This window comes from Coregonus lavaretus (genome assembly GCF_964263955.1).
Source record: "Coregonus lavaretus genome assembly, contig: HAP1_SCAFFOLD_419, whole genome shotgun sequence".
Taxonomy (NCBI): domain Eukaryota; kingdom Metazoa; phylum Chordata; class Actinopteri; order Salmoniformes; family Salmonidae; genus Coregonus; species Coregonus lavaretus.
The window spans coordinates 133,074-159,391 of record NW_028160234.1 but is presented as its reverse complement, the minus strand read 5'-3'; the positions used below and the strand labels follow the sequence as shown (position 1 = coordinate 159,391).

The 26,318-nt window shown below is 41.6% G+C and overlaps 1 pseudogene across 1 annotated transcript; it reads left to right on the top strand.

Annotated features, from left to right (window-relative positions):
• Positions 1–244: 244 nt before the first annotated feature.
• On the top strand, positions 245–24,664 carry LOC311122008 (sialoadhesin-like; annotated as a pseudogene). The gene is made up of 15 exons: positions 245–299; positions 582–926; positions 13,261–13,482; positions 13,618–13,941; positions 14,915–15,174; positions 15,227–15,449; positions 15,682–15,945; positions 16,079–16,342; positions 16,709–16,799; positions 16,910–16,964; positions 17,048–17,274; positions 18,331–18,447; positions 22,778–22,966; positions 24,265–24,328; positions 24,425–24,664. The product of its transcript is annotated as a sialoadhesin-like (transcript).
• Positions 24,665–26,318: the final 1,654 nt, after the last annotated feature.

Below are 26,318 nucleotides of genomic sequence, written 5' to 3'. Positions count from 1 at the left end.
ACCACTAACACATGCCATATCACTAAACTATTATGACGGATGTTATTTACACACCATCCACTCAAGGCTATGATGATGTGAGTTGTTATATCCGCGTCCCAAATGACACCATATTCCCTACAGAGTGCACTACCTTTGACTAGAGCCCTACCTGCTGCCCCTGATGGTATGTATGTAGTTATTCACCAGTTATAGAGTGAGTTGTTGTTTATGTTTCTAAGACTGCAGGGTGGGAGATGCAACAATGGCCTTGAGAACAGCAGGAAGTGTGTTGGTGGTCTTTCTCTGGTCTGTAGCAGGTATGGTCTCATTCTTATCTTTTAGTTGCTCTGTTTAACAATCTACAGACATTTCTAAAATGATAAGAATCATAATGTTATTCTGGTATGTTCTGTTAGGCGTCTCCACTTCACTTTAAATAGTTATCTTTTACACCTCACTGAGCAATGCTTATCTGTGGTTTCCATTCACACTCAACTCAGCAACTATAGCAACAAAGTATGGAAAAACCCCACTGTTAGTGTGAGCCAATAGACCATGTCCTAATGCTGATACCATTGTATTGTGTGACTGTGTTATAGTGGTACTGGGTCAGAATGGCTGGAGTGTGACTTACACCCCTCAGAGTATCTGTACCTTGAAGGGGTCAACAGTGGAGCTGTCCTGCTCTTACACATATCCCAGTGGTACAGTCACAACAACCTTCTGGTTCACTAAAAATAATGCTGAGGGGAATCCTGTGAGTCTGAGTGATGACCCAGACTATAAAGGTCGTGTGACGTACCGTAGTGATAAGAAGAATGTCCACACCCTGACAATCACAGACCTGAGAGAGAGTGACTCCACTACGTACAAGTTCAGATTTATAACAGATCAGACCGGAGGGAGATATACTGGTGATCCTGGAGTCACTCTGTCTGTCACAGGTACAGTTACATGCTTTATACTGCTAGTCTGTTTAATTAATATCTACTGTACATTTAGGTCTAGAAATTAGATTTGTATATATTACATATATTTAAGAATTAAATGTGTTTGAGAATGTCTTGAATCATGTGATTAAACTAGAGAACAGGTGATCCAGGGTTTTAATGTCGTAATCTACTCCAGCTCTGCAGGTGAAGGTGACTCCATCAAGACGGCAAAAGTTGGTGACACTGACCTGTAGCAACACCTGTCCTCTCACTGACAACCCCAAACCCACCTACATCTGGTACAAGAATGGACACAAAGTAAAGGAGGACTCTTCCAGCTCGTACTCAGTCTCCTTTATTGATACAGACAGTTACTCCTGTTCTGTAAAAGGCCATGAGGATCTCCACTCTCCTGCAGTGTGTGAGTGTGGACTTACCTCAGTATTTAGTATAACTTTTCAAGTATAACTATTCTGTCTGCTAAACAGCCCTCACCGTTATCTAACCAAACTGCAACACAGGATTACTGCAGCTCATAACTGTATTGTGTAAATCATGCCCTCTTGTCATTGTGTTTCAGGTGTTCAGGGTCAGAGCTGCAACAGAGTGACTTACACCAAGAGGAGAATTTGTGCATTGAAGGGGTCAACAGTGGACATATCCTGTACTCAGTGGCGGCTCCTGAAAAAATTCTCAGGAGGGGCAATTTTTCTGATGATTTAGGTGACCTACACACATTTAAAAAAAGATATGTCCAGCAACAACATGAAGACAGGGGCAGCATATAAGTCAATACCAGAAGCATTTATTGACTGATCTCAAAAGTGTTGGCTTACCAGGGTTGGTGGAGCCCTCAGTTTCATCTTTGCCTCGCAAAGCTAACTCAAACACTCCGCAAAACTTCACACACTGGATTAGCCGGCTGAGGATGTGGCGGTTCTTGCTAATGTCGTAGTAAATATATTTGTTATAGTGAATATGGAATATGATATGTTGAGTAAAATGTTGTGCTAAGATCTATTTAGGTCAGGAGCTGGTTATAAGTTCTGTTCCTATCCAATAACAATGGACAAAAGGGTCCTATCTTGTCAGCCTTGTCAGCAGGTGGCCAAGGACAACACCCACGCCATAGGCCTCTCAGTTCTTCCAACTCACGAGTTCTTGCTCTGAGGACACACACACACACAAACACACACACACACATCATCACTGTTAAACACACACACACACACACATCATCACTGTTAAACACACACACACACACACACAAAAATCCCCTCTCTTAGGCTGAACATTTGAAGACAGAGAACCCGACTCAGAGCCAATGCAACAGTGACAGTAGCCTGGAGGTGACCTCGCCCAACTCATCAGGACCAATCAGAAGATCAGAACTACTAGATTGAACCTACTTCATTTATTGCATAAAATGTCTGCACACAATGTTTCGGGGCTCTCTTCAGATAATAATAATAATAATAATAATAATATGCCATTTAGCAGACGCTTTTATCCAAAGCGACTTACAGTCACGCGTGCATACATTTTTGTGTATGGGTGGTCCCGGGGATCGAACCCACTACCTTGGCGTTACAAGCACCATGCTCTACCAGCTGAGCTACAGAAAGTGGATACTCATGGATGCGCATTGCAATTGTAAAATGTCAACACAATTGGAGACACCACGTCATTTTTGGAGACATGTTATTGACAGTAAACTATTGTAGATGCGACTGCTAACTAAATAAAACATTTTAGCTGGCTAGCTAATCATCTTAGCTAAATGTGGGGCAAACAATTCAGTTATTTACCGTTAATTTGAGGGATTGGGGTGAAAGAAATCGAGTTACATAGTGATACTTTACGATATACTGTATTGACAATATCGCAATATTTTAGCGCTAGTTGGCTGTACCTGCACCAAAACACCATTATTGTTCCTTCATAGCTTGTTCTCAATCTTTTCACATTGGGAGCCAATTAGTTTTCAGCACTTTTATTTCCATGACTGATCAAAACTCGTTTTCATGGCTTTCTGATCCCTCTGCAACAGACATATGGTGCGCAATAAAATCACAGTATCGAATCGCAATACGTATAGAATCATGAGACTCGCAATGCTGATGCATATATCTTATCGTGAGGTTCCTGGCAATTCCCAGCCCAAGTTCATTTGCCACAACAAATCTCTTCGCTAGCAAACGCGATGTCTTCTCCAAAACGACAATGTGTCTCCAGCAATGTTTACTTTTTTGACGTTCTATGGCATCTCCACTTTCCAAGCATATATGACCACATGTAATATTTTGGTAAGTGATGCTAATAGTGAACTATGTAGGGCCAGGATGTTAAATATATGTAGCTGCAGCAATTTCTCTTATCTGATATGGTAAGTAATGGGGCTTAATTTATAGCTCCCTAAGAGTTTGACGAACGGGTCCGTGAACGCGATTCCAGATATATTTACCTCTGAATAAACTGCCTTTATTACACCATATCCACATCCAGTAAACTTGTGATTATCAACACTAACCTCATCGTTGTGGCGGCGGACAGCTAGCCTGTATCCCTCGTCATCCAGTTGAGTGAGTGGCAATGTCTTTTTTCGTTCGTACCAATTTTTGGAAAATCCTCGGGTGTAGGACTTTCCGCCTTTAGTAGAAACCTGTTGAATTATTAAATTTGGTCTGGGAGGTCCAATTTATCTTAATTTGTTCGCCGACAAAAAGGAACTTCTTCCAAAGACACAATCGAGTTGGACTGAAGCCTAGCCATTTTGATAGTAGTAGTGAATTGATTGAGGCTGCTACCTGGTCTTTTCTTAGTTACGTTCATTCGTGGTTACGTTATGTATGACGAAAGCGCGTAAGTGCAAGCCCACAGACACCCATAGAGAATGTATTGAAAGCTTTGAAATGTGAAAAAAATAGATTTTACATGACAGGCTATGAGAGACTTCTGGGCGATTTTCAACCTGACTGAAATCGCCCAAAAAACGGGCGGGGCCATTTGAAGCACGACTTTAGCCTGATTTGACATTTAGTGGCTGGCAGATCAGACGTGAACACTGATAACTGCTGTTGCCGTGATATAATTTTTTATAAATTTATAATTTTTTTTATAATTTTTTTTTTTTTTTTTTTATATATAATTGATTAGAAAAAAAATCCCTTCCTTTTCCCGTTTGGCAGTGCGTCGCCCATATCGCCCTATTGAACAAGCCGTCCCTGCCTGTACTTATGTTGGTTATCATTCCACCACATCAACATTCTGGTTTAGAAGTGATAGGTTGATCCCTAAGGACCTAACCAGAGACCCAGAGTATTTAGGTCGAGCCTTGGAGAGAAGTCACACCACCCTGAGAATCTCAGATCTGAGAGAAGAGGACTCAGCTGAGTATCGCTTCACTTTTAAAAAATGGAACAACTTTGAATGGGGTCATAGTTTCCCTGGAACAACTCTGACTGTCACAGGTAATACTACAGTATTATGATATACCAGTAATACTACACTTACAGAACATTATGTTATACTGGTAATACTACACTTACAGAATATTATGATATACTGGTAATACTACACTTACAGAACATTATGATATACTGGTAATATTACACTTACAGAACATTATGATATACATGTAATACTACACTTACAGAACATTATGATATACTGGTAATATTACACTTACAGAACATTATGTTATACAGGTAATACTACCCTTACAGAACATTATGATATACTGGTAATATTACACTTACAGAACATTATTATATACAGGTAATACTACACTTACAGAACACTATGATATACTGGTAATACTACACTTACAGAACATTATGATATACAGGTAATACTATACTTACAGAACATTATGATATACTGGTAATACTACACTTACAGAACATTATGATATACTGGTAATCGGTACACTCCCGAGTGGCGCAGTGGTCTAAGGCACTGCAGCGCAGTGCTAGCTGTGCCACTAGAGATCCTGGTTCAAATCCAGGCTCTGTCGTAGCCGGCCGTGACCGGGATACCCATGGGGCGGCGCACAATTGGCCCAGCGTCGTCCAGGGTAGGGGAGGGAATGGCCGGCAGGGGTGTATCTCAGTTGGTAGAACATGGCGTTTGCAACGCCAGGGTTGTGGGTTAGTTTCTCACGGGGGGACCAGTATGAAAAATAAAAAATAATATATGTACTCACTAACTGTAAGTCGCTCTGGATAAGAGCGTCTGCTAAATGACGTAAATGTAAATGGTAATACTACACTTACAGAACATTATGATATACTGGTAATACTACACTTACAGAACATTATTATATACAGGTAATACTAAACTTACAGAACATTATGATATACAGGTGTTACGGATACAGGTATCCTGTGTTTTTGTGTGTTTCTCTCCTTCTGCCCTAATCACAGGTGTCCTGTATGTTCCTGATTGGTGGTCGTTGAGGTGTCTGCTGATTGGACCAATCAGTGAACATTCCTGTGCATTGCACCACCTGTTACTCGTTTTGTTCAATCACACATCCCATTGTATAAAAACCAGACTTGTGTTTGTTGTGAGAGAGAGAATATTTCCGTATGTGATTATGGACACGGTGGTGTCCTGTTTTTGGTTACTCACTAAGTTGCTGTTTACTATGATTGGTAATTCTGTTAGACCACTGTTTTGTATGTGAGTAATGGATACTGTGATATCCTGTGTTTAGAGTACTCATTGAGTTGCTGGTTACTCTGTTTGGTAACTATTGTGTGTTTCTGGGAAAAGGGGAGTTTGAGCTAGCTGCCCTTGGGCATACATTTCCCGTAGAAAGAACTGTCTATAAACACTAGTTAGACCTGAGCGGACCACCCACTGTATTTTTGTATGGTAGCAGTAGCCTAGCGGTTCTTGAGGCAGGCAAGATCAGCTTAGGGGTGTTTTACCTTATTGTTTCATTTCTTGGGTCCTGCTCAGCCCTTTTTCCCAAACCCTTACCGTGTGTTCAGAAATAAACCATTTGTGTTTGACGGTAGTTCATGGTTGTTGTGTCATATTTGTTCTCACTGTTCCATGCCACACTCCTAATTTGCATAATTTATGTTACGGGTCTCATGTCCATCCACCCTAGATGTTTAGAGCCACGGGGTTCGTAACATAAAGTGGGGGCTCGTCCGGGATCTATCCCATGCTACTCATGTAAATTAGTAAGTGTCTGGTTCAGTGTTGAGCTTGGCAGCTGTACTACCTGTTTTTTTTTGTGTTCAGTAGTCGACGGCTCGTGTTGCTAGTAGGATGGCTACTTTTGAGTTAGAGGCATTTTTGGAAAACCCTACGTGGGTTTTTTTTGAGAATTGCCGTAGAGTGGATCTACAGGCTTTGGCTGACCACTTTTCTTTACCCATACCGAGGGGTTTAGTGAAAGCAGAAGTTAGGGAAGTAGTGTTAGCGATATTATTGAACGAGCGAGTGCTTGAGTTACCGCCGCCTGAGTCTGCTGCTCCTGTAGGGGATGTGGTTGCTGTTCCTGTAAGCCCATCAGTGTCTGAGGACGAGGCTAAGGCTCCAGCCACATTGCCCCGTTATGACCCACTCTCCCCACTGACTGACAGTGATGCCAGGATCGATGTCCGCTCGACACGGCTCCAAATGGAGGCGGAAGAGCGGGCACAAATCAGGCAAGACAAGCTGGAGATGCGTAAAATGGAGTTAGAGGCAGAACAGGAGACGCGTAAGCTAGAGGCAGAACAGGAGACGCGTAAGCTAGAGGCAGAACTGGAGACGCGTAGGCTTGATCAAGAACTGGAGACGCGTAAGATGGAACTGGAGATGCGTAAAATGGAACTAGAGGCAGAAACAGCGAGGTTAGTCTCTGCTCATACTATGCCTGCTAGTGAGCCAGCCTCACCAGCTGTGTCGTCTGCTACTTTTGATATTAGTAGACAGATCACCTTGGTACCTGTGTTTAGGGAGTCAGAGGTTGATTCCTATTTCAGTGTGTTTGAACGTATAGCGGTAGCATTGAAATGGCCCGACGAGGTATGGTGCCTATTACTTCAGTGTAAACTAACAGGTAAAGCCCAAGAGGTTCTGGCAGCGCTACCTCTTGAAAACAGTTTGAATTATGAAGTGGTCAAAGCTACTGTTCTTCGTGCCTATGAGCTTGTTCCTGAGGCATATCGACAGAGATTTAGGTCTCATAAAAAGTATCCTACTCAGACTTATGTGGAGTTTGCTAGAGACAAAGGAAATCTGTTTGACAAATGGCACAGTGCTAGTAAGGTAACTGATTTTAACTCTCTACGGGAGTTAATCTTGTTAGAAGAGTTAAAAAATTGCTTACCGGAACGCATTGTAGTTTATCTGAACGAACAGAAAGTATCCTCACTGTCGGAAGCGTCTGTATTGGCAGACGAGTTTGTGTTGACGCATAAGAGCGTGTTTTCGGCTCGTACGGAGAGCAGGGCTGCGGAGTTGCTAACTTTTAGTCCTAGTCGACCAGCAGTACATCCAGCACGCCCAAAAGATGTGCGTCACTGTTTCTATTGTCATAAGGTGGGACATATGGTTAATGATTGCTTTCTGCTAAAACGCAAACCGGGGATGCCTCAGCACGCCAGGCCGCCAACGGGTGTTGGGCTGATTCGTACGGTTGTAAGGCCGGAATCAAGACAGAAGCCTCATAGTGAATGTGGTTTGAAAGTCCCTGTCCCAGATCACAGTTATGAACCGTTCATTTTTGAGGGGTTTGTTTCTATATCAGATGATGAAGCGTCTCAGCGTCCAGTTAGAATCCTCAGAGATACTGGTGCGGCGCAGTCGTTCATACTAGCTGATGTGTTGCCCTTGTCTAATAATACATATTGTGGTTCCAGTGTGTTAGTACAAGGAATTGAAATGGGTTTCGTCCCAGTGCCATTGCACTTTGTGAACGTACACTCTGAGTTAGTCAGTGGATTGTTCAGAGTTGGCGTACGTCCTATGTTGCCAGTAAAAGGTGTGACATTTATAATGGGCAACGATATTGCCGGAGGAAAGGTGATACCCGTATTGGAGGTATTGGATAAAAGTGACCAGTCTCTCTCCGAGGAGCTGGCACAGGGTTATCCAGATGTGTTCCCCGCTTGTGCTGTCACACGTGCTCAAGCACGACAAGTGGGTGAAGTGATAGATTTGTCGAACACGATTCTATTCAGAGAGTGTGACCCAGAGGATAGTTCGGGTGCTACCTCTGGTAAGCTGGTGCAGTCTGACCAACAGCCCAGAGAAAGGAAGAAGGATGTGGAACTTGTTGCTGAGGCCATACAGTTACCAGTTACTCGTGAGCAGCTGATCGCTAACCAACAGGTTGACATTAGCCTGGCTAAATGTTTTTCTAGTGTTGTCTCAGAGGAGGAGCTAAAGAAGAAAAACATGGCATACTTCATTGATGGTAATCTCCTCATGCGTAAATGGACATCCCATGTTGACGCTGGCGAAGATTGGAATGCTGTTTACCAAATAGTGATTCCTACAGCCTTTCGACAAAATGTTTTATCCCTCGCTCATGATCACCAGTGGTCCGGACATCTGGGAGTCACCAAGACTTATGATCGAGTTTTGCGACATTTCTTTTGGCCTGGCTTAAAACAAGATGTGGCTCAGTTCTGTCGGACTTGCCACACCTGTCAAGTAGTTGGGAAACCGAACCAGGTTATTTCCCCCGCGCCTCTTTGTCCCATACCGGCAATAGGTGAACCCTTCGAACATGTGATGGTTGATTGTGTTGGACCATTACCAAAAACAAAATCTGGTAACCAGTTTATGTTGACAATTATGTGTGTGGCCACCAGGTACCCAGAGGCCATTCCTCTGCGAAGGATTACTGCTCCGGTGGTGAGTAAAGTGTTGATCAAATTCTTCTCAACTTTTGGATTACCTAAGGTGATACAAACTGATCACGGTACGAATTTCCTTTCTAAACTTTTCAAACAAGTGTTAAAATCCTTGTCAGTTACACACCGTGTGTCAAGCGCATATCACCCAGAGTCTCAGGGTGCGCTTGAACGTTGGCATCAGACCCTGAAGTCTATGCTCCATAAATATTGCTTAGAATCTGAGAAAGATTGGGATGAGGGAGTTCCTCTAGTTTTGTTTGCTGTCCGTGAGACAGTACAGGAATCCCTGGGGTTCAGCCCAGCTGAACTGGTGTTTGGACACACCATGAGAGGACCTATGAAAGTCCTTAAGGATCAGTTTTTGTCACAAGAGTTGTGTGTGAAAGAAAATGTGTTGGACTACGTTAGTCGCTTTCGTGAGCGCCTACATGCTGCCTGTGCTCTAGCAAAGGAAGCGCTGTCTTCCTCACAGAAACGAATGAAACGACACTATGACACACAGGCTGTTTCTCGTTCACTGCAGCCAGGTGACCAAGTTCTTGTATTGTTGCCTGTGCCAGGAGCGTCATTGTCAGCACGTTTCTCTGGCCCTTATGTCATTGAAAAGAAACTAAGTGAAACTGACTACGTGATACAGACTCCTGATAGAAAACGCCAATCTCGTGTGTGCCACGTTAACATGTTGAAGACATACCACACCAGACCCGTCACTCAGGTAGACAGTCCAGAGAAACTGGCCGAGTCGGCTGTCTCTGTTGCTGCTACGGCTGTAGTGGGAGGTCATGTTAATGATGTGGACGGAGATGGTTTGGAGTTGCGCAATACTCAGCAGCAGTGTGCTAGATTGCCCAATTCAGAGATGCTGCTGTCTCTCCCATCAAGCCTGATTCATTTAACGGACAGACAGTCAGATGATATTGTGAGACTATTACACAGCTTTCCATGTCTTTTTAATGATGTTCCTACATGTACAAATGTGTTAGAACATGACATTAATGTTGGAAACGCTGCACCTATCAAGCAACATCCTTATCGTGTCAACGTCTCTAAAAGAAAGATAATGAGGGGTGAGGTCGGTTATTTGCTGGAGAATAACCTGGCTATGCCAAGTTCAAGTCCTTGGAGTTCTCCGTGCATTCTGGTTCCTAAACCTGATGGGACATCCAGATTATGTACGGACTATCGGAAGGTCAATGCTGTCACAGTGCCCGACTCGTTCCCGTTACCCAGACTGGATGACTGTATTGATACTGTTGGTGCTGCTACTTATGTAACCAAACTAGATCTTCTAAAAGGTTACTGGCAGGTGCCGTTAACCCCACGTGCCTCCGACATCTCTGCCTTTGTGACCCCAGATCACTTCCTACAATATGCTGTCATGGCATTTGGGATGCGGAACGCCCCAGCCACTTTCCAACGCCTGGTTAACACAGTATTGGCTGGAGTTCCTAATTGTAGTGCTTACCTTGATGATCTGGTAATTTATTCAACTGAGTGGTCTGATCATGTTAACACTCTAAGGGTAGTGTGTGAACGTCTAGCAACTGCTTCTCTAACCCTGAACTTAGCAAAGTGCGAGTTTGGGAAGGCCACTGTTACTTATCTTGGTAAACAGGTCGGCCATGGTCAGGTGCGCCCTGTAGATGCCAAGGTCTCAGCTATAAATGCATTTCCCGCACCTACCACCAGAAGAGAGCTACGCCGTTTTTTAGGGATGGTTGGCTACTACCGTAGCTTCTGTAAAAATTTCTCTGCGGTAGTTGCTCCATTAAAGGATTTGCTCAGTCCGGCGAGAAAATTTGTATGGTCTGAAGATTGTTGTACTGCTTTCAACACTGCTAAAGCACTCTTATGTAGTACTCCTGTTCTTGCTGCGCCAGATTTTGAACGACCGTTTAAACTGGAGGTAGATGCAAGTGCCAGAGGTGCTGGGGCTGTTCTACTGCAGCAAGACCAGAGTGGAGTGGACCATCCTGTCTGTTATTTTTCACGGAAATTTAACAAATGTCAGACAAACTATTCCACCATTGAACAAGAAGCTCTAGCTTTGTTGTTAGCTCTGCAGTACTTTGAAGTTTATGTTGGTTCCAGTGCATTACCAGTGATAGTTAATACTGACCATAACCCCTTAGTTTTTCTCCACCGGATGTACAACCAGAACCAACGCCTTATGCGTTGGGCACTTGTCGTGCAAAATTATAATTTGGAGATCCGCCACAAAAAGGGGTTAGATAATGTGATGGCAGATGCTTTGTCTCGTGTTTGATGATCTAGGTTTTTTTTGTTATCCCGGCAGGATGATTATTGAATTTTGGGTGTTGTAATAGTACGTGTGTCGCAAACCATTGTGGTTTGTTCTTTTAAGGGTGGGAGTGTTACGGATACAGGTATCCTGTGTTTTTGTGTGTTTCTCTCCTTCTGCCCTAATCACAGGTGTCCTGTATGTTCCTGATTGGTGGTCGTTGAGGTGTCTGCTGATTGGACCAATCAGTGAACATTCCTGTGCATTGCACCACCTGTTACTCGTTTTGTTCAATCACACATCCCATTGTATAAAAACCAGACTTGTGTTTGTTGTGAGAGAGAGAATATTTCCGTATGTGATTATGGACACGGTGGTGTCCTGTTTTTGGTTACTCACTAAGTTGCTGTTTACTATGATTGGTAATTCTGTTAGACCACTGTTTTGTATGTGAGTAATGGATACTGTGATGTCCTGTGTTTAGAGTACTCATTGAGTTGCTGGTTACTCTGTTTGGTAACTATTGTGTGTTTCTGGGAAAAGGGGAGTTTGAGCTAGCTGCCCTTGGGCATACATTTCCCGTAGAAAGAACTGTCTATAAACACTAGTTAGACCTGAGCGGACCACCCACTTATTTTTGTATGGTAGCAGTAGCCTAGCGGTTCTTGAGGCAGGCAAGATCAGCTTAGGGGTGTTTTACCTTATTGTTTCATTTCTTGGGTCCTGCTCAGCCCTTTTTCCCAAACCCTTACCGTGTGTTCAGAAATAAACCATTTGTGTTTGACGGTAGTTCATGGTTGTTGTGTCATATTTGTTCTCACTGTTCCATGCCACACTCCTAATTTGCATAATTTATGTTACGGGTCTCATGTCCATCCACCCTAGATGTTTAGAGCCACGGGGTTCGTAACAACAGGTAATACTACACTTACAGAACATTATGATATACTGGTAATATTACACTTACAGAACATTATGTTATACAGGTAATACTACCCTTACAGAACATTATGATATACTGGTAATATTACACTTACAGAACATTATTATATACAGGTAATACTACACTTACAGAACACTATGATATACTGGTAATACTACACTTACAGAACATTATGATATACAGGTAATACTATACTTACAGAACATTATGATATACTGGTAATACTACACTTACAGAACATTATGATATACTGGTAATCGGTACACTCCCGAGTGGCGCAGTGGTCTAAGGCACTGCAGCGCAGTGCTAGCTGTGCCACTAGAGATCCTGGTTCGAATCCAGGCTCTGTCGTAGCCGGCCGTGACCGGGAGACCCATGGGGCGGCGCACAATTGGCCCAGCGTCGTCCAGTGTAGGGGAGGGAATGGCCGGCAGGGGTGTATCTCAGTTGGTAGAACATGGCGTTTGCAACGCCAGGGTTGTGGGTTAGTTTCCCACGGGGGGACCAGTATGAAAAATAAAAAATAATATATGCACTCACTAACTGTAAGTCGCTCTGGATAAGAGCGTCTGCTAAATGACGTAAATGTAAATGGTAATACTACACTTACAGAACATTATGATATACTGGTAATACTACACTTACAGAACATTATTATATACAGGTAATACTAAACTTACAGAACATTATGATATACTGGTAACACTACACTTACAGAACATTATGATATACTGGTAAACCTTTATCTCTAGTAGTAGTTGGTGGAAATGATGAGGGTTGTACTTGTATGTTTTTATTCTCTCTTCATTCAGACCTGCAGGTGAAGGTGACTCCTGACACAGTATCAGAAGGACATAGTGTGACACTGACCTGTAGCACCACCTGTACTCTGACTGACAACCCCAACCCCACCTACATCTGGTACAAGAACGGACAACGTCTAGATGAGCCCACTTCCAAACAATACCCTAGTAAAATGGTGGTCTGGGATTCTTCTGTGAACAGTTACTCCTGTGCTGTTGAAGGCTATGAGGGTCTCCATTCTCCTGTAGTTTGTGAGTATGAATACAACTAGTATTCTACTTAGGAAGTATCAATCATTTAAGGTCAATGAGAAGGGTATTACTTTACCTATCAACATTCATCATTACATAGAAATGACAGACATTGTCATAGATGTATGTACTCTGACTGTCATAGGTAACACTGCATAGCACATTATACAGTTTTGAAGAGTCATGAAATTAATCATTAATTCTAAACAATGTACTCTGTTTTAATTCCCCTTTCATTTAGGTTTTCAGGTGAAGGTGACTCCTACTTGGTGGGCAACGTCAAAGACACTGACCTGTAGCTCCACCTGTATTCTGACTGGTAACCCCACCTACATCTGGTACAAGAACGGACAACATCTAGATGAGAGCCCCTACAAGGTCAAATACTCAGTCTCCAGTAACTATGAAGACAGCTACTCCTGTGCTGTAAAAGGCCATGAGGATCTCCACTCTCCTGCAGTGTGTGAGTGTTTATTTAATTAATATTACTGTATAACCTGTGTGTGGGTTGGTTTCACTGAGAGCTTGAGAACTTTGAGCATTTCCAGAAAGAACTGAGAATACAATCTAGTTGTCCTGTTATGTCACTGTGTTTCAGGTGTTCAGGGTCAGGACTGCAACAGAGTGACTTACACCAAGAGGAGAATTTGTGCCTTGAAGGGGTCAACAGTGGACATATCCTGTACTTATGTTGGTTGTCATTCCACCACATCAACATTCTGGTTTAGAAGTGATAGGTTGATCTCTAAGGACCTAACCAAAGACCCAGAGTATTTCGGTCGAGCCTTGGAGAGAGGTCACACCACCCTGATAATCTCAGATCTGAGAGAGGAGGACTCAGCTGAGTATCGCTTCATTTATAAAAACAAGTACAACTTTGAATGGGGTCATAGTTTCCCTGGAACAAAGCTGACTGTCACAGGTAAAACTACACTTACAGAACATTATGATATACTGGTAATACTACACTTACAGAACATTATGATATACAGGTAATACTACACTTACAGAACATTATGATATACTGGTAATACTACACTTACAGAACATTATGATATACTGGTAATACTACACTTACAGAACATTATGATATACTGGTAATACTACACTTACAGAACATTATGATATACTGGTAATACTATACTTACAGAACATTATGATATACTGGTAATACTATACTTACAGAACATTATGATATACTGGTAATACTACACCTACAGAACATTATGATATACTGGTAATACTATACTTACATAACATTATGATATACTGGTAATACTATACTTACAGAACATTATGATATACTGGTAATACTATTCTTACATAACATTATGATATACTGGTAATACTACACCTACAGAACATTATGATATACTGGTAATACTACACTTACATAACATTATGATATACTGGTAATACTATACTTACATAACATTATGATATACTGGTAATACTACATTTACAGAACATTATGATATACTGGTAATACTATACTTACATAACATTATGATATACTGGTAATACTATACTTACATAACATTATGATATACTGGTAATACTATACTTACATAACATTATGATATACTGGTAATACTATACTTACAGAACATTATTATATACTGGTAATACTACACTTACATAACATTATGATATACTGGTAATACTATATTTACATAACATTATGATATACTGGTAATACTATACTTACAGAACATTATGATATACTGGTAATACTACACCTACAGAACATTATGATATACTGGTAATACTATACTTACATAACATTATGATATACTGGTAATACTATACTTACATAACATTATGATATACTGGTAATACTACTCTACATGTATGAAACACAGAGATGTATGTGGTGTGTATACATATAATTTTAGGTCTGCAGGTGAAAGTGATTCCTGCTGCAGAGGGACAGAAGACACTGACCTGTAGCACCACCTGTACTCTGACTGACAACCCCAAACCCACCTACATCTGGTACAAGAATGGACACAAAGTAAAGGAGGACTCTTCCAGCTCGTACTCAGACTACTTTAGTGATGCAGACAGTTACTCCTGTACAATAAAAGACCATGAGGGTCTCACCTCTCCTGCAGTGTGTGAGTCCAGTACAATAATACAGTATTCTACTCAGCAAGTATCATGAACTCAGGCAAAAGAGACATGTCTTACTTTATCAATCATTACAGAGCAATTTATTTTATTTTTTGACTCTGACCTGCAGCAGTGATGCCAACCCACCTGTGCAGAGTTACACCTGGTACAAGAAGACTGGAGGTGGCTATCCGAGGATGACAGGACCACATCATGTCTTCAATCAAATCCAGTCATCTGACACTGGAGAGTACTATTGTGAGGCCCAGAATGAGATGGGGAAAGACAGGTCTACGACCATCAACATGGATGTGAAGTGTGAGTAAAGTACAGCTCAGTGTTTGAATGCTAAGGTAGCAAAACAATAGTAATGAAATGAACTAGTCCTAAAGCATACGATCTGCAAATCTATATTTGTTAACGTTTTGTGTAAATTAGAGTTTTAGATAGTTCTCTGACTTAACAGATAATTATTTTTTTTCATTTGTAAATATACTACTGTCATAAATATACTACTGTCCTAACCCTCTGACAAATTCTCCTTTACCAGATTGACCAAAAAGCACCTCAGTGTCAGTCAGTCCCTCTGGTGAAATAGTGGAGGGCAGTTCAGTGACTCTGACCTGCAGCAGTGACGCCAACCCACCTGTGGAAAAATACACCTGGTACAAGAAAAATGGAGCTTCACTGACAGGATCTGAAAAGACATACAATTTCACAGCCATCAGCTCTGAGGACAGTGGAGAATACTACTGTGAGGCTGAGAATAAATATGGACGTCTCAACTCTTCTTCTGTGTCTGTGGACGTTCAGTGTTAGTACACCTAACCTCATCTTTTGATCAGAGGATCACATTTAAATTAATATTTAAATCACAAGTCCAAGTTTCATGATGTTACTCATGTAAAAAACTATTTAAAACACTGTTGTTACATATTGTTCACCAGATGGCCCAAAGAACACCTCAGTGTCAGTCAGTCCCTCTGGTGAAATAGTGGAGGGCAGTTCAGTGACTCTGACCTGCAGCAGTGATGCCAACCCACCTGTGGACAAATACACCTGGTACTTTCAAAATAAGACTTTTCAAAATGGATTTGGACAGATCTACAACATAAGTAATTTCAAGTCTAAGGACAATGGACATTACCACTGTGAGGCCTGGAATGGAAGAGGGTCTAGGAACTCTACAGTTCTGATGATAACTTTACCAGGTGAATTTTCACCTTCAATATTTCAGTACAAAATTACATTTCAAGCTAATATTAATAATTATACTTTGGCTTATCATACTTTGTTTTATAATAATAATAAAAATATGCCATTTAGCAGACACTTTTATCCAAAGCGACTTACAGTCATGCGTGCATACATTATTTTTTTTTGTGTATGGGTGGTCCCGGGGATCGAACCCACTACCTTAGCGTTACAAGCGCTGTGCTCTACCAGCTGAGCTACATATATATAATTATATATACGTTGAGATGAGACCACTTAAGAAATATTGTATTATTGTCCTGTACTACGATTATTTTCAGTTTATAACATGCAGTACTCGTATCATCCATATTTTAATTTAGGGAAACAAACATCAGTTATGACCGCAGCTGTAGGAATCATAGTTGTTGTTCTGGTTCTCATCCTCTGTCTCTCTGGCTTCATGTGGTTCAGGTGAGTGATCTTTTAAAGATTATTTCACTCTAACACTTTTTTATGGACTCTTTGTTAATTGATTAATTCATTCATTCAATAATAAATTAATTCATTAATGTGCAAACCAGGAAGAAGGCCTCCAAATCCTCCTCTGACACAAGAGACACATCAGAGAATGTACAGGTGAGTCTGTTAGAAACAGATTATTTGTATTGCTTTGTGGAACATTTCTACTCCTCATGTTGTCTGTCCTCTCACCCCATCAGGGAGACTCTAGTCCAGTATATGACAACATCTCAAGCATGGCCATGACCCCTACTGCAACACAGACAGCAGCCAACGTAGACCAGGATGACGTTCACTACGCCAGTGTCCACTTCTCTCGCTTCAAAAACCAGGAAGTGCCTCTGTACTCCACCGTCCAACTGCCTCAACCCCAGAAACAGGACGAGGATGTCCAGTATGCTGCTGTGAAATTCAACCGCCCCACAACGTGAGCAAATTCGGCCATTAAAATAACATGGAGCCAATACTAGAACATTGTGAATACACCGCATTAAAGGAGAAGTTTACTTTTTTACAACCAAATTTCTATTTCTGATGTAAATGGTGTGTTATAGATTTCACTTGTTTTTGAGAAACTTCCTCATCCTTGTTGTGCAGTACAGAGGCTCTGAAAAAACATCAACAAATGCTCTAAAAACACCCAAATACGTCCTTTTAGAAACTGAAATGCTCTCAGTAAAGTGATGCAGGTCTTTAGATGTTGCAGTTGTACACATGAAATTGTGTCATTCCAAACTTTATCCGCAACATTATATTCCATTTTGTGTGACTGACGCTGTTTCCCCTGTCCAACTGTTGTATTCTCTGTGTAGCCTGCTATTAGAATGGACCAGAGGCATCGTTCGAGTCGCAACAACATGGAACATAACATTACGGATAATGTTCTGAATGACACAATTTCATGTGTACAAAATGTAAAGACGTGCATCACTACAGACTACTTAGAGCTTTCTCGTTTCTAAAAGGATGTTTTGGGTGTTTTTGGAGCCCACTTACTGCACACGAGGATGAGGAAGTGAATCGCTGGTTGGGGATAGTTTCACAAAAACAAGAGAAATCGCAAAAATAATAATCTGGACCCTTCTATAACATACTAATTACATATATATATATTTTTAATTTGGTTGTAAACAAGCTATATTCTCCTTTCAGCTCATTCCTATGCTGCTGCTTATTGGACGAGAGGACCATGATGTCATTAATAAGCATAAAAGTTGTCCCCTAGTGGCCACTAGTGATGGCATTTCCTTAAACTACGAACCCAACAATGGACATCTCAAGACAATTACTATGTCTATAATGAGAGAGTGGTGGTTTTGAGGATCTGTTCTATCTATGTTCCAAATGGAACCTTATTCCCTATTTAGTGCACTACTTTTGACTAGCGACATAAAGGTCTTGGTCAAAGTAATGCACTATAAAGAGGATAAGATGGGGGTTTTGGGACACAGATTCTGTTTCATTTCTGTTTCTCTCTCCTCAGACCCGCAGCAGCACAAGCAGCTGAGGAAGACTCCTCTGAGATCTACAGTAGAGTCAACTACCCAGAACCAAGAAGACCTGAACACAAGTCTGACAAAACCCCTGTATATCTGGACCTGTATAGTCCAAATAAGTGATATAATAATATAAAATAATATATGCCATTTAGAAACACTTTCATCCAAAGCAACTTATTATGCGTGGAGACATGTTTCATGCCGGTGGCCCCATTGGGAATTGAACCCATGGGCCATGCTCTACCAACTGAGCCCCACAGGACTGCTGTATTCAAACTTAGTTGGAGTGCTGATCTAGGGTCAGTTGTGCCTTTTAGACAATGATGATTAAGAGGGGGAACCTTGTAAATAATGTTTGTGTTAAATATTTTTCAATTCCATTTTTTAAGTAACATAGAACAAAGATATAAGTTACAGCAGACCCAGAATCTGAACACAAAACCGTTGTCAATACCTTTGCTTTGTATTTCTGAAGTAGCCTCGATGTCCAGTTAGATTTTATATGAAGGCTAAGAACATAATTGTTTTAACATTTCTTCTTGATGTTTGCTCTCAGGAACAATACATTTATTCTATTCTATTACGTTATACAGTACTGTAAGATGATACATAATATATGTTTGCTTGATATTTTCATATACATTTTTTATTGCTTTTATGACAAAGTTATAAAGTAATATTTTGCCTCAGTGTCCTGATGCAACAACTTGATGCAACGTTTCTTATCACTTTTATAAAAATACAAAATATTGGAAACTATTAAGTGTGGATTGTGTTTAATCAACTTTTAAGATTAAATGTAATTGTCATTGTTTTTACCTTGTTATAACAGTATCTTCAGTGGAGAGAAAATGGAAAGCTTTCAACATCACACCTCTTGTACTGTACAGTACACACAGTAACTACAAATAATACATTTACATTGGTTTGTATAGCAATAGTGGTTTATTCACCTTCATCATCATCATGTCCGTATAAAATATACACAGACACTTTCAGAAGGAGCAATGTCCAGCACCTAGACACACAACCAGTTACATTAAATATTATGTATTGTCATTTTTAAAACTCACATCATGCAGACACAATATGACATCATATGGATGTTTGGAGTGTTGAAGGTAGTTCTATCAAAGATGGAACATTCCGGAATGTTCGATGATTGATAATAATACATCTCACAGTTAACAAGTTCAGACCAAACAGTGAGATTATTGCTTGATTTAAAGCCTTTTGTCCTTAGAAGAATAACAGTCGACCATTTTGTCCAACTAGCAGTTAGAGAATAGATTACATCATTGTATAGTGAGAATATGATGTCATATAGAATGAGTGCTATGGTCTCTAACGTGGTGTGTCTCTTGACCTCCTAACTAGTACCGCACAGCAAGCGGTACCGGAGTGCCAAGTCTAGGTCCAAAAGGCTTCTTAACAGCTTCTACCCCCAAGCCATAAACTCCTGAACAGCTAATCATGGCTACCCAGACTATTTGCATTGCCCCCCCACCCCACCCCAACCGAGACAGAGAGGGGCTAGGGATGGATGGGAGAGTGGAGATCCCATGGAGAGATACCTTTTATCCCCCTGAGAGCCCCACTGAGTTTGGATAGAGCTAGGGGTGGGGGCAGTGGGGGTCAATATGGGCGTCCCTTCCCACATTCACATGATGTGTCACTAAATGATGTTGTCGAACAGATGCATGGACTGCATGATGTTCTCATCCTGGACGGGATGCAGGAAGGGACAAAAAGCACAATGGGTAAGAAGCAGTTGGAGAGAAGGTTTAAACAGTAGAATAGCAGAAGCAGGTTCTTAAAGTAATTGTCCAGAAAATCTCACTATTAAAAGTTCATATTCTGTTAACTCATACCAAAATAATGTTGTTGACTTGTCCTATACTCATATTTGTGGCCAAAGAATAAATTGGAGAAAAAAATAAATAAAAAAAACCCACCTCAGGAATATGATGTCGTTCTGCATACAGGGGTACGTACACGTTCCCATCTTATCATGGAGCTCATGATATCAGTCATCTCCTGGAATGCACACACACACACGTGCACACACACACACACACATGCGCGCAGGCTCACACCACACACACACACACACACACACACACACACACACACACACACACACACACACACACACACACACACACACACACACACACACTGTTATAAAGGCCTTTACAAACCAAGATTGACCTGCCAACAAGCCAATCGCTGCTGTGTGTCCTCTAATTACCTTGCTAGTGTCCGCCTACTGGGCGGAGCTAATCTGATAAAGAGGGAAATGGGAGCAGAGCTAACAACAAAGAAGTTGTTACTATGTGTGTAAAATAATGTAAGTAGCCCTAGTTGAGTGTTGATAGTAAAGTCTGTTTGCAGGAATTGATGTTTGTATGTGCCTTTGCTGATCATTTGTTAGCATGACCTGGCTAGCATGCTAAATGTTTGTAGCCCACCACTAATGATAATGCTGAGGCTCCATGAGGGCTATTCAGTCTGATGCCATTATCTCACCTTTCAGTCTTTACTGGTGTGATTGTATGCTACAGTGGCAGTGCCTTTCCAACATGGTGGTCATTTTCCAGGCCTGGTGCTTTATCCTAGACTTCTAGCATACTTGACATGGCTAATGCTAGCTTCAGGCCCTACCTGGGCCTGCTTACCATCTAGCCATCAATGTTCATTGATATGTGATTCAGGCACTGCAATATTATGCATGTTTAGCTTTATAATGTTCAACTGAGAACATAATTTATTGTATTTATCTTAACTTGTGATGCAGTAGTGTGTGAATATGTATAGGCCTAATTGCCTTGTATAGCATTTGTGTGTGTATAAGTTTAAATGCTTAATTCTATTTCCATGTATCTCTTTCCTCCTAGAAACCCTGTTGTATAAGTACTCAAAGTGAACCAGAGTGCCTTGTTGTGGTGACAATAAAAACCCTTTACCTGTCATCCTTTGCCGGACATCCCTGTGTTCCTTCACACATTCCTGAGTCAGGCCTTAGTGTTTAGTAGAGGTCATCCAGACCCTTGTAGTTTTATACATGGACAAACAGCTAGCTGGAGCTCGTCTGAGCGGTTAGCTGGATATGCAGAGACCCACTACGTACTTAATGCTGATTGGTTTAGGTTCTGCCCACTATAGTGCTGTCTGGTCAGAACATGGTGTTGAGGCCCATCACTCTACTCTTGATGGTCACCACCACCACACATGCAGACACAGCTGTTTCCATTTGAAGATGTTTTATATTATTGTGTGGTTATATTCGCTCGACTCACACTTCTGTAAGGAACTGCATGTCAAAAGTCTGTCAGCAACACAACACTTATTCTCAAGACTGCAGATGCCGCACACTAATTAAAGGTGATTGGTTGTGTTGCTGCAGCGCAGTCCAAGTGCCCTGATTGGTTGGATGAACAGCAGTGTGAAGGGTGATTGACAGGGCTGCAGGCCAATCAGGTCGAGAGGACACGCACACTGTCATACCATGTCCATAGGGCTCTTGTCAAAGGTAGTGCACTATATAGGGATTAGGGTGTCATTTGGGACGTAGTCAGTGTAATAGAGGCATGTTGTACTACTACAGACATGTGCTTAAATGTGACTTTGTCAAGTAGTATCCAGTGTTGTGTTTCACCATTCTGTCTGATGTATTGTCAGTTTGTTATTAGCCCAACATTATAGAGGACATTATTATTAGGTACCGGCACTGTACACAATATTAGGAGGCTGCAGTAATGTTGAGATGCCAGTAGGGGGAGCTCTAGTTTAGAACACTGGAACCTTCAGTAGCACTTTGATACAGACATTTACATTTTAGTCATTTAGCAGACGCTCTTATTCAGAGCGACTTACAGTTAGTGCATACATTATTTATTTAAAAAAATCATACCCCCCGTGGGAATCGAACCCACAACCCTGGCGTTGCAAACGCCATGCTCTACCAACTGAGTATATCCCTGCCGGCCATTCCCTCCCCTACCCTGGACAACGCTGGGCCAATTGTGCGCCGCCCCATGGGTCTCCCGGTCGCGGCCGGCTACGACAGAGCCTGGATTCGAACCAGGATCACTAGTGGCACAGCTAGCACTGCGATGCAGTGCCTTAGACCACTGCGCTACTCGGGAGGCCACCATACAGCTGATGAGAGTGTAAATTGAATGGGTTTGTAGAATAGAATGAAAATCGAATCAAAAGGTGTAGACCTTACCGTGAAATGCTTACTTACAAGCCCATGGAACTGGCCAAATGTCTGTGGCATACCACCCTGCATCCCACTGCTGGCTTGTCTCTGAAGCTAAGCAGAGTTGACCTTGGTCAGTTCCTGGATGGGAGACCAGATGTAGCTGGAAGTGGTGTTGGAGGGCCAGTAGGAGGCTCTCTTTCCTCTGGTCAGTGACTGACTTGCAGCAGTGATGCCAACCCACCTGTGCAGAGTTACACCTGGTACAAGAATGGAGGTGGCTATGAGAGTATGACAGGACCACAGCATGTCTTCAATCAAATCCAGTCATCAGACACTGGAGAGTACTACTGTGAGGTCCAGAATGAGATGGGGACAGACAGGTCTACGACCATCAACATGGATGTGAAGTGTGAGTAAAGTACAGCTTAGTGTTTGAATGCTAAGGTAGCAAAACAAAAGTAATGAAATGAACTAGTCCTAAAGCATACCATCTGCAAATGTGTATTTGTTAACGTTTTGTGTAAATTAGAGTTTTAGATAGTTCTCTGACTTAACAGATCATTCTTTTTTTTCATTTGTAAATATACTACTGTCAAAATATACTACTGTCCTAACCCTCTGACAAATTCTCATTTACCAGATGGCCCAAAAAGCACCATAATGTCAGTCAGTCCCTCTGGTGAAATAGTGGAGGGCAGTTCAGTGACTCTGACCTGCAGCAGTGATGCCAACCCACCTGTGGAAAAATACACCTGGTACAAGAAAAATGGAGCTTCACTGACAGGGTCTGAAAATACATACAATTTCACAACCATCAGCTCTGAGGACAGTGGAGAATACTACTGTGAGGCTGAGAATAAATATGGACGCCTCAACTCTTCTTCTGTGTCTGTGGACGTTCAGTGTTAGTACACATAACCTCATCTTTTGATCAGAGGATCACATTTAAATTAATATTTAAATCACAAGTCCAAGTTTCATGATGCTACTCATGTAAAAAACTATTTAAAACACTGTTGTTACATATTGTTCACCAGATGGCCCAAATAACACCTCAGTGTCAGTCAGTCCCTCTGGTGAAATAGTGGAGGGCAGTTCAGTGACTCTGACCTGCAGCAGTGATGCCAACCCACCTGTGGACAAATACACCTGGTACAAGAAGAACGTAACCTCACCAAAAGCATCAGGACAGAGTTACAGCATCACTAACATCAGCTATGAGGACAGTGGAGAATACTACTGTGAGGCTGAGAATACAATAGCATCTAATAACTCTACAGCTCTGATGATCATTGTAGCAGGTCAAGTTTCATCTTCAATACTTCAATACAAAACTACATGTTTCAAGTTAATCTGAATCAATATACTTTGGATTATTACTCCTTAGTTTATAACTATACATTGGGTTATAATATCCCTTAACAAGTATTGCATTAATGTCCTGGATTTACATTTATTTTTAGTTTATTATATCATACCATGTACTCATATTATCCATATTATATTTTAGGAAAACAAACATCAGTTATGACTGCAGCTGTAGGAAACATAGTTGTTGTTCTGGTTCTCATCCTCTGTCTCTCTGGACTCATGTGGTTTAGGTGAGTGAAAATTCATATTTTGATGTTGTTTATTTTTTAAATGTAGCACTCTGATTTGTTGTTAACTTCATAAATTAATTAATTAATTAATTAATTAATGTGCAAAACAGGAAGAAGGCCTCCAAATCCACCTCTGACACAAGAGACAGAAGAGACACAGCAGACAATGGACAGGTGAGTCTGTTGGAATCAGAAGATGACTCTGATGTCTGTGTATTGCTTTGTGGAACATTTCTACTCCTCATGTTGTCTGTCCTCTCTCTCCATCAGGGAGACTCTAGTCCAGTATATGACAACATCTCAAGCATGACCATGACCCCTACTGCAACACAGACAGCGGCCACCGTCGACCAGGATGACGTTCACTACGCCAGCGTCCACTTCTCTCGCTCCAAAAAACAGGAAGTACCTCTGTACTCCACCGTCCAGCTGCCTCAACCACAGAAACAGGACGAAGATGTCCAATACACTGCTGTGAAATTCAACCACCCCAATTCTCCCACCCAGTGAGAATACTCTGCCATTACAGCAACATAGAGCCAAGACTAGAACATTGGAAACACACAGCATTAAGGGATACGTTTGTTTGTTTACAACCAAATATGGATGTCCAGGGGGTTGGAAAGTTGAATCTCATTTACTGCATTTCTATACAATAAAAAAACTTTAAAATGCTATTTAGAAAACCATTATCACCTTGGCTGCTGTAGGTTCATTCACCTCAGTCCATCTACAAACACATAGCCTATTAGCTATACAGTTGTAATGTTATACCCCTGAAAGGGAGGAAATATGGGAGATGATTCACACTGACACGCAGCATCAGCAACAAAACAAAAACGTGTGACATTTGTATAACTGTATTGTTCGCATGTTGATAGCATTTTAATGTATGCCTATAGGGAAGATAGGCCAAGTGGAGATATTCATATTGAAACATATCTTTTTTTATGTTCCTAAATTGTTTGATCAGATTAGTACAGATTTTATCAGGGGACCCCAAATTGGGCCCCGACCCCAAGTTTGGGAACCACTGTAAAAACCTCTCTCCCTGCTTGCTTCCTCTCTCTCTCTGTCTCCTCTACTTCCACCTGCATGCATTGTAACCTGCCTCAGCCTCTCCACTGAGCACCACATCACTGTCTGTCTCAGTAGCCTACTCTCTCTGAAGGACTTAGTAGTGTATGGTTTGCTCCTGCTGAGGTAGGCTCCATTTAACGTTAGCTTCTTACTTCATCCTTCTAGCTGGCTAAGTAATACTAACCAGAGCCCTTCAACGTTACTGCAATAGAAGTCTCTGCCGCAGCTATCCCCCCGACCTGATTGACTGACATATCTATAAGCAACTATTTACCAGTTGTGCACTCATTCTCCGAGAGTGATTATTTTGTTTGGGGGATGTCTGTAGACAAGGCAGGAGTTGCGGGACGGTTTTAAAAATGGCCTTTTGTCCGGCATCTCGCAAACACACTGTCAGCAGAGCAACCTGCGGCCTGGGGTAGTTCGTTTCACGTCGCCCTCGGCAAGTACCACGAGGAGGGGAATTAGCCGTTTGAGAGAGTGGTGAATGTGCTGCTAAAATCAGGGAGGCAGATCCGGGGGACGCAGGAGAACATGACGAACAAACCACTGTTCATGATTCCATTAGTTCACAAAGAGGCAGGCACGATTGGTCAGATCAAGAAAATAAGCGTTCTGAGCTTTGACCAACGCTGGTAGCAATATTTAGATGTTGATCCGTAATTCATTTTCTTTACTGTGTACAGTATTTGTATTAGGCTATTATTAATATTTTCAAATTGGAAAAACATTAACGACCTCGGTGTCCTCAATGTAATAACGGCCATGTGCTCATTGGAGGAGTAGACAATGATGATGTCATCAATAACGCATATTCTGCATTAAGGTCATTCATGCCTCAACACCAGCAACAGGACGAGGAAGTGCAATAAACTGCTGTGAAATGTAACCTTTCCACTGCTGCCATATTCTGCATATCCTGCAATAAGGTCATTCATATGCTGCTGCTTATTGTAGGAGATGTCATCAATAGGCAAAACAGTTGACCCCTAGTGACCACTTGTGATGTCATCTCCTTAAACTACGAACCCAACAATGGACATCTCAAGACAATTACTATGACATGTCTATAATGAGGGAGTGA